The sequence below is a fragment of the Monopterus albus genome, unplaced genomic scaffold (assembly GCF_001952655.1).
Source record: "Monopterus albus unplaced genomic scaffold, M_albus_1.0 scaffold2.1, whole genome shotgun sequence".
In the NCBI taxonomy this organism is placed as follows: domain Eukaryota; kingdom Metazoa; phylum Chordata; class Actinopteri; order Synbranchiformes; family Synbranchidae; genus Monopterus; species Monopterus albus.
Genome location: NW_018127882.1, coordinates 7,005,327 through 7,015,845, shown reverse-complemented (window position 1 = coordinate 7,015,845; position 10,519 = coordinate 7,005,327). Strand labels below are relative to the sequence as shown.

Genomic DNA, 10,519 nt, shown 5'->3' with positions numbered 1-10,519 from the left:
AGGACGTGATTATAAATGAATATGAAAAATAAACTGAGGTGAAGTTTGTGGGGGTTTTCAGTTGTTCATCCCTGTGGTCTAAAGTGTACATAAACCATTAGTACTACTACTGTACAGTATGTTACACTAGATAATTTCTTATTGACACTTGCTGTATATTCTTACAGAATAATATGAAAATTACAGGTAAAAATTCATTCGATGAGTGCTGACTGAATTTGATATACACCCATCAGCAATAACATTAAAGCTGCTGACAGGTGATGTGAATGACATGGATTATCTTGTTACAATGGCACCTGTCACCTCCACCATTACAAATGGTAATGGTTTGCTTAAATATAGACATGAAAGCTAAATTGATGTCTATCAGTTGTTTCCAGTCACAGTGCTGTTTAACAGAAGTCATTTTGTTTTCTAGTTTATTTATAGTCCACCATACTTAATGTAGTGGCACATATGAATATGTAGTTAGGATATGATATTATTCTGTGACATGCAGTATAACATAACCTCACTACTTGTTCTAATATGCTGTGAATTTCTCATTTTACCATCCCACTTGTCTGTCAGGGACCAAACAGTAAGGCAGAGGACACAGCTTTTAAAGTTCAAAAAAGATGGGCTTTTTATTCACCCAAAAATACCGAAATAAATACAAAGGACATCAATATCAAATAAACTGGGCCCTAAAATAGGTCAACAAAAAATAAAGAAACTCAAAATACAGCAAACTGAACACACAGTGACTCAAACAAAAACCAACTGACCTAACAAATGACATACTGTATATACTGGCTGGCCAAACCAATAACACACACAGGGAATGGACAAAGACGCTATCTAAATAATCTACCAATAAACACTGAACAGAGAGTCTGCTAACAGCAAAATATTTTAGCAAAAGAAACAACATAACTTGACAAATACAATTTTAACATAAAGTGCAAACAAATAAGCAATATATTTATCCCATGCTCCATATATTTATCCAACTCCCCCCTTTCTTGTATTGGGCACTTGGTGCAGTCCAGGCCTAGTGGGAGGTATTTAAACCTGCTGCTGCCTCAGTCCAATCTTTTTGTCTGGCCCACCTCCATCCCTGGACCAGGAACACAGTAATTCAAAAAGAAAATGTAGGTGTCCACACATTAACAATACAAAAATTCATCAAATGCACATGCGTCATTGATTAATTGTGTATATCCAATGTCAAATCAAATGCCTAACATCTACCTACAACTTCAATCTACACACATGAACAAAGAAAGCAAAAAAACATTACCTAGCTAATTCCACTGCTGGTGGTGGTTTAGCCCTCACATGGCGAAGGCCGGGGCTGAGGCATTCACCATGTTCATACTATGTCTCATTATCTTCTTATTACTCAGTCTATCTTTCAGCCCACCTGGTATCTCTGTTCCCTCCTTTCCTCCTCTGTCCTCTACCTCCTTTCTTCTCTTGCTTAAACCCACCATCCCATCACAGACCCAAGAGAAAGCGGGATAATGAGATTAGGCCTGTACACGTTTACACATTCAGATTTAAATTTCACTTTCACTGTCTTTTTCTGTCTGACCCATATTTCTCCACATCCCTCCTCCATGTTTTTGCTTTTTTTATGTCTCCCATCTCCTTCTCCCGTTCTCAGCCTTTACCATGTTTCTTGGCTGCCTTTTACTGCAGTAGCAATGTGAATGCACATGCTTTGTTAAAACCTCTCATATGTATATATGTCTCATGTGTAATCTGTCATTCTCATAGTTTTTGCATGTTTTCTATACAATCGTGGTTGTGTCGCGGATTACAACATGTAGTAAACATTCACTGTGGGACTGAAAGGTCCGTGTGAGTATGAGATTGTGTGTGTGTGCATTCATTATATGCAATGACTGATCGCCATTTTGAGCCTTTCTCCTCCAGTAATCTGTCATAGAAACAGTCCTCGGTGCAGATTCTCTTCATGTCAACCAGAGGAACACTCAATTTTTACACAGTAGTGCTATCCAAATGGGGGAAAAAAACCAATGCAATGTGAATCCCAGGCTGTAGCAGCCAAGCCTTGAGAGAAGGCATGAGGTCTTTGCCACAGGGGAAATCAAATTATAAATCCTTAGCAGGAGGGCTCTATTGATCCACTGTGATAGAGATAAAGTGAGTGAGCCTATTCCAAATGTCTAATCCGAAACAATATCCATAGTATACAAGAGATATGAGATAGATTACATAATTGACCATATCTGCATAATTGACCAATACTAATGTTAGAACTTTCCTCAGTGTCACTATAATTTGGAATATCTTTTAAAGGATTGCAATGTGATCCAAATGCAATCAGAAAGGTAGTGCCAGTGCCACAAATCAAAACAATGATGTCTCCTACCACTTTCAAACTGACAGGGATCTTAAAACATTTTTATACATACATTTTAAAATATTTCTGACCCTAGAAATTAAGATAAAATTATGAATTATTGAATAAACAGATTACAAATCAATTTTGTTAATTGCTTTGAATTTCTGTAATTTAGATGGAAGAATGAATATAAGCAGTCATATGGTAATATGTGTCCGCTGGCATCAAATAACACTGTACAGCACTAGTAAACTCCCACATCCTGCCCTCTCCCCCATCTGTGAGGTCTGGTGCAGACAAATAAATGGGTTGTTTTGTGTACATCTCTTGCCACACTCTACTTTAAATGTTTTTTAAATCCACCTCTGCAGTTCACTAGGTTCCCATAAAGTAAAAACATAATATTAATGGCTCTGTGACAGACAGCAGCAGCATGAGGCCCACTAACTGCTCAGAACTAATGTATATGTGTCCCCGTTGGGCTTTATGTCAAACTAACTGCAACACACACAAACAAGTCATCCTCAGGTTTGTGGAAATAGACTGCTCTCCTAACTGTGATACAGTCTGCTGCTAAGCCACCAGTGTTACTGTTAACCACAACCCAACTTGTTGCATTAGAATGGGGGGGGTGGGGAAGCTGCTCCTGTGATGCTACAGATACTGACAGCTGACAATGAGCTGCATGTTCCAAAGCTGGGCAGTTACTCAAGCAGGAAACACGAATGTGACATTGTGGAGACATGTTTTTAAAGCTGAATTTGACTCCAGATTCCCTTCAAAGATTTCAGATGGCCATGTTAATCTGAAAGCTTGTCAGATGAAATTATTTAAGTGTCACAGTGTTGTAAGGAAACATTTGTTTGGCTCAGAACAAGGACTCTTGTTGTTGGGTAGTGTTGCTGTTATGTGTCAGCTGCTTTGGATGTGTGCTTGATTCATTTTACAAATAAGGTTGTCCATCTGCTCTTTTCTATTTCCATGTATTCTTTTTTTTTAAAGCTCTGGTGAGCATCTCTTGCTTTACATTCATCTCATAAAAGGCCAGATAATTGCAATGATTGAAGTTTCTATGTTACATTGCTGGATTATTATAACATTTTAATAGTTTACCATAGACTTCATGTGCTACAAAGTGCTTTCCTCTTAAATGTACAGGCTGACTTCATGTTCCAAGCTCTGGTCACTGTCCAGCTTCTTTTGACAAATTTGCTGCACAGAAGATCCTAAATGCCTTTAAGTTCTATTATGTTGTGATATATAAATGATGGTATAGACATGTGATTATTTAAATCTGGCAAAAGTACAGACCTGCTGTGACACAGCAAAGGTCAAATACAGTTGAACTGATAGATTAGTTTGATTATACTTTATTTGAAATGTGTCTCATTTCTGGTCTTGCATAGTATTGTACAATATGTATTTTCACTTTTATTTCACAAACCTGCACCAACGTGGCAGCATTTGGTTCACTTTTGTGTCCAACTAAATTACCTTATAAAGAATGCATGAACATGTGTGAAGTTGGCATTTTGTTTTTTATTTTTCTTCTTATTACTTGGTTCATAATTTTTCTCTCCTTGAATACAAACACAGTAGTAGTCACTCCTTGGATTTGGCTCTGTGTCCATGGACAGCCTGTTATTGGCTCCAGCCTGTCTTGTTATGGAGCCAGAGGGTGAAGAAGGCAAATGTGACTATGATAAGAAAGTCTGGGCATTCCTTCTGCTGAGCATATATATACACACATATACACACACACACGCAAAGCCCTTGCAATTCAAAGGACACAGCATGATTTCCTCAGACAGGAGTCACCATGTCTTCAGTTTAGTTTCCACTGCCAGCATAAATCTAATTCTCTCATACCAACTATCTGAATCTGTCGCCAGTGTAACACTGATTTGACCTGCTCACTGTATAAATATATGCACCACGACACAGTTCAGCCTTCCTTCAATATCTGTGTTAAACTAAGTCCTGAAGGAAACAGAAATTTATGGTTTCGGCCATTCTGCTGACAGTATGTCTACAGTAACATAGCTGACACATTAGGGTTAGGGTTCAGTTTGGGGGTAGGGTTGGGTCAGAACTGTACAATGTGCAACTTTGTGGACTTCAGGGCTACAAGGCTACACGTTACCTTTGTCATACCTATGGTGTAGATTCAGCACAGAACCATAAATCAAGCTTAAAGCTCTTTTCAGACATGGGATATGTAAGGTTGCTAACTTCATCAGTCTGTTAAAGCTACAGCTTTCTGTCCTTCTGACACAGGTCACATTTACATTAGTGTTCCTCACAGTTTCATTCAGACTTAGCCACGACCGTGACGGAGCCATGGTATGTGAGTGTTATTTGCAATATTTGTGAGATCATCGTAATCTTGCGCACACAAATCCATTAATGCGACTTCATGCAGTTCAGACTTGTTGTGTTGAAAGAGATATGTAATTGTGATACTAAGTCCAACCTAGTATGATTGCTGTCGTGGCTTTTACGAACCGATATGAAGCCAACACATTCAGATACTGTGGGATTAATAGAAAGGAGTGTTTGCTGAAAGGGGTTTAATAGAAAGCTGATGGAGCGATGCCCCGGCCAGCAACTTGTTTATGACCTCTGAGTGTTTCATTGATCTGTTTCTAAGGGTATCTTTTTTAAAGGAAAGGCCAGAACTTGCAACCTTATTACTACCAAACAGTGGCATTTTATCACACTGAAATATATACTCTGAGAAATATACATCAGTTGCTTTAGTTACAAAGCTGTTATTCGTCTGCTCTGTGAAGCACTGTTAGATTGCTGGTTTGTTGCCAAATGAAAGTGAGATGGCTCAAAATGTTCACAGTACTGTATTACATCTCCCAGCTTTCTCACTAGATTAACAAAGGACGGCTGTAAAACTGGAGTAAAATAAAACGATCCCAACAGCTACATAGCTGTAGCTACTATGTATATTAACATGCTACAATGAAAAGAAGACACAGAATGCTAGCAGCACCAGATCATTCTTTTTTAGAGGTGTCTACACAGGGTCAAAAATTCCTGTGCTCTGGAGGGAGCAAAGGTTTTTTTTTAAATCCCTGCAGTGAGTGTTTTTCCCAATCACTTCATGTTGCTGCAGTACACAGACAAACTGTGCTGTACAATAAGACTCTGATGAGCTGTGGGCTGAGGGGTGGGAGAGGAAAGAGGAAAAGAGGAGCTGATGCATTTCCTCTAGACACACACTGTTTGGTGGTGTTGGTGTGAGAGTGTCTGTCTGTATGTTACATGCACACAGACACGTAGAAAAGTTGTTAAGTACTGGTGCTAATGGTAGTTTGATATCTAATATGCCCCATGCCTGGGTACCAGTAGGACAATAGAGAGGCCAAGTCTCTACTGGCCAGTGTGTTTACAGTCAAGAGCAGCCTCAGTCCTCCAGCCTGTCCTCATTCTGTCACTGGCCCTTCATCTTTCATTGCATTTTTCAATATATGTGTTGTCTTCTGAGACAACCCGTTTTCTTTTTAAATAATTCTAGTCAAATACTGCCTCAGTACAACTGTAGCCACTCTTAAAACTAAATACTCTTTCTCACACTGCTGTTAATTAATATATTAGAATTCCACCCAATTTTGCACGTTATCTGCTTTTATTTTTCTTCCATTACTCAATAACCAATTGACAATTGACTTCATTGTGCTGTTTAACTGACTGTTTAGACATGGGTGTTTGAAATTTTCCGGAAGAAAGTATGTCTGCTTCTGGTGTAAATCACTCAGAGGTTAGTCTTGGGAAGACTTTAGTAAAGGGGTACAAAGTATAGAACAGTGAGAATCCAGTGTGCCACAGCTATCCTGTTGCTTCTTTGTGCTGTCATGTAATTGTTGCTTTTAATTTGAATTTGTTTTTATCTAATTTGCATTCAAATGCGTTAGCTATATTAGCATTTTAGTGTTTTATCTATTGGTGTGGGTTATGTTAAGCACTTTGAATTGGCTTTTTTCAATGAAAATAAATAAACTTGCCTTGCCTACCAGTAGCGATGTCACTAGCATCAGGTGGGCTGTGGTCTTGCCACACCCCACAGAGAAGTGGCAAACTCAGCAAATAGGGGGAATATGGAGGAGAACACCCACCCCTCCGCAAAGGAAACATGTTTTCAAATCCTCCAGGTTCTTGAGATGCATGTGGGCCTTCAGAAAATACTACAAGAAAAGGAACAGCAACAGTGGCATTAGTAGAAACAAATGACAGCAAGTAGCATAGCTTTCAGGTGAGGCGTCTGGCAGCAGGTGTGACAGCAGAAGTTACTGTACCTAAGCACTGACGGCTTAAACACACATCCAAAATCAAAAGGGTATTTTGGATATGCTGTAAAGCGAGTGTGTCCTTTGAGTGTAATGGTAGTCGAGCTGACTATCTTAATTAGCTCACAAGCTTTATTAGTGAAATTCATGGGTTTTAATAATGCTTTTTGATCAGTCGTATATTTCCTGCTGTGGTTGCTGTTATCAAATGAGAGTATGGTTAAATAGCCAGCTAGTTACTACATTAGCAAGCGAGTCCCAGTGGCTTAAACTAGCTTGAAAGAATATAGTGAAAACAAAAACAAATGGGCTCCTATCAAAATGTCAATATTAATCCTCTGACCAGCTCAGCACAGCAGCAAAGAGCAGATTTACACACACTCTTGAGTAAACATACATTAGGTCTGCCTAGCCCGCAAATTGCTGAGTTCATTTAAAGTGCTGAACTGAGAGGCTGACTTCAAAGGAGACGTCTACCAGTCACAAAATTTAGATGTCCACGTGTTCAGTGAGGATATCTGAGTGAAGACAGCACTGATGGATGCCCAGGGCTGGATCCAGGCTAAGTCTAAGTCAATCTGCCATCCATTTGGTCAGGATAAAAGAGGCTGAAAGAGCTATTAAGGTCCGGCATACCCCCACTGGGAATTAAAGTTTAGCAATCACTTGTAACTTGCTCTGGCCATGTACTCAAGACAAAGTGTTCTTTTAATTAGTTCTCTCCATGTACAGAAAATACCTCAGAATTCTCTGTAGAGAGTTTAGTTGAAATAGAAGGGAGGTTTAAAAATCAATAGCATGCTATAAAATTCATCATGTGTTTTTCCATAAGAAAATAACTGTGGTCCACTGTGTTCTTTATGTATACTGATAAAGAGAATCCTGCCTTACCAGAGAGTAAAGGCTACTGTTTTGAAAGCTAATGTGTGCATGGACTGGAATACCATTCTACCTGTTTGTCTGGTAACCCCACCTTGGCTTCACAGTGACAGGACTCTCTAGTATCTTGGTGGGGAAAAAAGCACAGCATATACATGACAGATAGACTCTGCAATGTACAAGCCCAGAACGATTTGCACACTGGGAGGCCGACATTGCTGTAGACAGGAAGACAGGGTTTGGCAACGAGGGGGCCCACAAGCAGTTATTGAGACAAGAGAAGGCCTGACATCTGTGTTTGTAGAGATATTCAACATAGACAGACAAGTAAATAGGATAATCTTAAAGAAACAGACAGGCTCTCAGTCGATTTGTGGTGGCTCTTGTTGACAGTCAGAGAGCTTGTCAGGCCACACCTTGTCTGGCAGTGTTTACCCACAGCAGCCTACCTACTGTGTTACACCTCCACGTCACTGATTCTTTTGACTCAGCGGTAAACTATTACCATACATACATGTTTTTCATATTTCTGAAAGCTAACTTTATTCGTTTATTTGAATTTTAATCATATTTATTTCTACCTGCCCGCATTTAGCCTATTTTTACCCGTGCACGAATGAATTAATATTGACATATTTTTTACAACATCGTTTTTGCATGTTACCCGTCGGGTACCAGACCTGGTGCAGGACTCTGACAGGAGGCCTGGTTCTAGTGCAGTCTGCTGTTTGTTGTCTGGAACTGAACATATATACTATACTGGTATATCTGTACAAGTATATCATCATGGGTAGCTCAAACACCTCACCCTATAAAACAAGTTATATATTAGCACATTAGCTAGCTAACTTAGCAAGTGTACCATTCTTGTTATAAACACAATTTCATGTTTGAAAAGTGCATCACACCCACTCATAACACTTCTCAACAACATATCAATAAGTGACAGTGCATATATGTTCATACACAAAAACATGCTGACATTACTACACAATATTTGTACACAGCACCGAGATTAATAACCCACCTTAGGTACGTCTCTCATGAACTGACAACTCTTCACACCTAATAGTGATGTTTACCCACTAAAACCCTTGAGCCAACATATAGTCCATACAGTTAATGCAAATTGTGGCACTAATGGCAAGTGTAACTACACTACACAAATCACTTACAAGAGCATCATCTGAACTTGGCTTTCATAGGCTGGTTCTCTTACAACAGCAGTGCCAATTTGTTAAAATGTCAAATATACCTTTTCAAACCGCAGTAGGCACCCAAAGCAACGTGTGATCAGTTTAGAAGAACATCTACATCAATACTATGTTACTCTGACTATGTTTTGCATGTTATGAGGCACCTGCAGTGCACTGTGCCCCACCCGCAGGGAGTTGTGCACTGGGAGGAAATGGTAGTACAAGGAGTCAGACATGCAGGACAGGCTGCCATAGAGCAGTACCAACATGCTAGAGCATGTTGATACTGCACACACACACACATACACACACCTGCACACAGCACATCTATGTTCTCAGAACAGAAATGATATTGATCCTTGATCTATTTTTGTATGTGTTTCCATTATGTGTGATATCCTATAGAAATATGGTAGGGGGCATACCATTCATTATGTAACAGGCCAGCTGTGTCACCCAGGTCTATTACTCATACAAAGTAACACACAGGCATTGCTTGACACTCATGTGCAATCGTGTAATTAATTCAGGAAATCAAAGTATTTCTTTTATTTTAAACCACTTGTGCCCAGGTTTACATCCATGAATATTATAATTGCTGCCTTTGGGCCCTTATGCCATGCCTCCCTGTTTTACTTACTGATAATAATGAACAGTGAAAGGCTTTTAATATCTGATGTCTGCTTTATTGCCCAGGGTTGCATCAGTTTCCAGAAAATTAAGAGGTGGCCATTAATTGTGGTCATTAATTTACTGTCAGGCTGGAAAATTGTTTGTGACCTATTGAGCAGCAGCGCTTGTTACTAGGGTAACGACATTATTCCATAAAGTCTATAGTTGTTAATAGCTGTATGACTTAGTGTGACGTGCAGTCTGCTGCAAGCTACACACTAAGTGGCACAGTAACAGTGCGTTACAGTCTGGAGTAACCTGCCCAGCTCTGTTCAGTTGAACGCACTGAGACCTGGTTTTTGCTTTTTTGTATTGTATTGGTAGGAGGAGCCGCTTTCCTGTGATTGTCTGGTTATTCTCTCTCTTCACCCGCTCGCTCTCCTTCTCTCACCCTCAGTGCATCTCCTTCCCTCTCTCATTTTTCCAAAGTTGAATATTCCGCTTGCCTGAGAGCTCTCGCCAGCGCACGGACTGAACGCACCGGGCTGGTATCGCGCTGCGCTGCGTGGAACGCACCTGGACAGAAGGAGTGAGCTACAGTATCCCGACTCTGTTCAGTCCCCTCTCTCCACCCCTCCTGATTCTTCCAACTTCATTTCGGGCTACTTTCAAGATGACACAAGAAAAGCGCGTTCGCTATGTAAAGCTGGTAGGTGTCTGAAACCCCTCCCCTCCGCGCTGCGAGGTGTCTGCCTCGGTCTGGCTGTGTGGGGTTACCGCGCAGACACGCCGGGGTTGTGAGAAACGGGGGTTATTTTTCTCCGCTATCCATTTGGGATTTTCTTGATGTGTTTGCCTTATGTTTTCTCATGAATGGACCGAGTCAAACGCTCATGAACATGTCTGAGGTAGGCAAGCTGGTATAATGCTGAAACTTAGACACTTGGTGCTCTCTGGACATGTGTGTGTGTAAATGCTGAAAACATGCGGAACCCATCTGATGTTATGCCATATATACACCGATTTTTGTTGTTTGTGAATAGCTTTTTGGAGGGGAAACTCGTTTTGGGAGTGTAACCTTATATTAATTAGGCGGCATAATTTCCTGTGAAATAGTGTAGTGTTCCTTTATTTTGCTTCGAAGTTCTCTAACTCGCATATAAACACAGGATGGCCAT

General features: G+C 40.1%; 1 protein-coding gene across 4 annotated transcripts in view; it reads left to right on the top strand.

The window, feature by feature from the left end:
* Positions 1-10,519, top strand: part of mid2 (midline 2) — a 143,342-nt gene that overhangs the window by 41,628 nt on the left and 91,195 nt on the right. The window contains exon 1 of one of the 4 annotated variants that reach the window (XM_020596163.1): positions 9,694-10,050. The exons of 2 other annotated variants lie outside the window; for them this stretch is intronic. The gene's annotated coding sequence lies outside the window, so the exon portion shown is untranslated. One more of the 4 variants, XM_020596169.1, reaches the window with a different exon arrangement.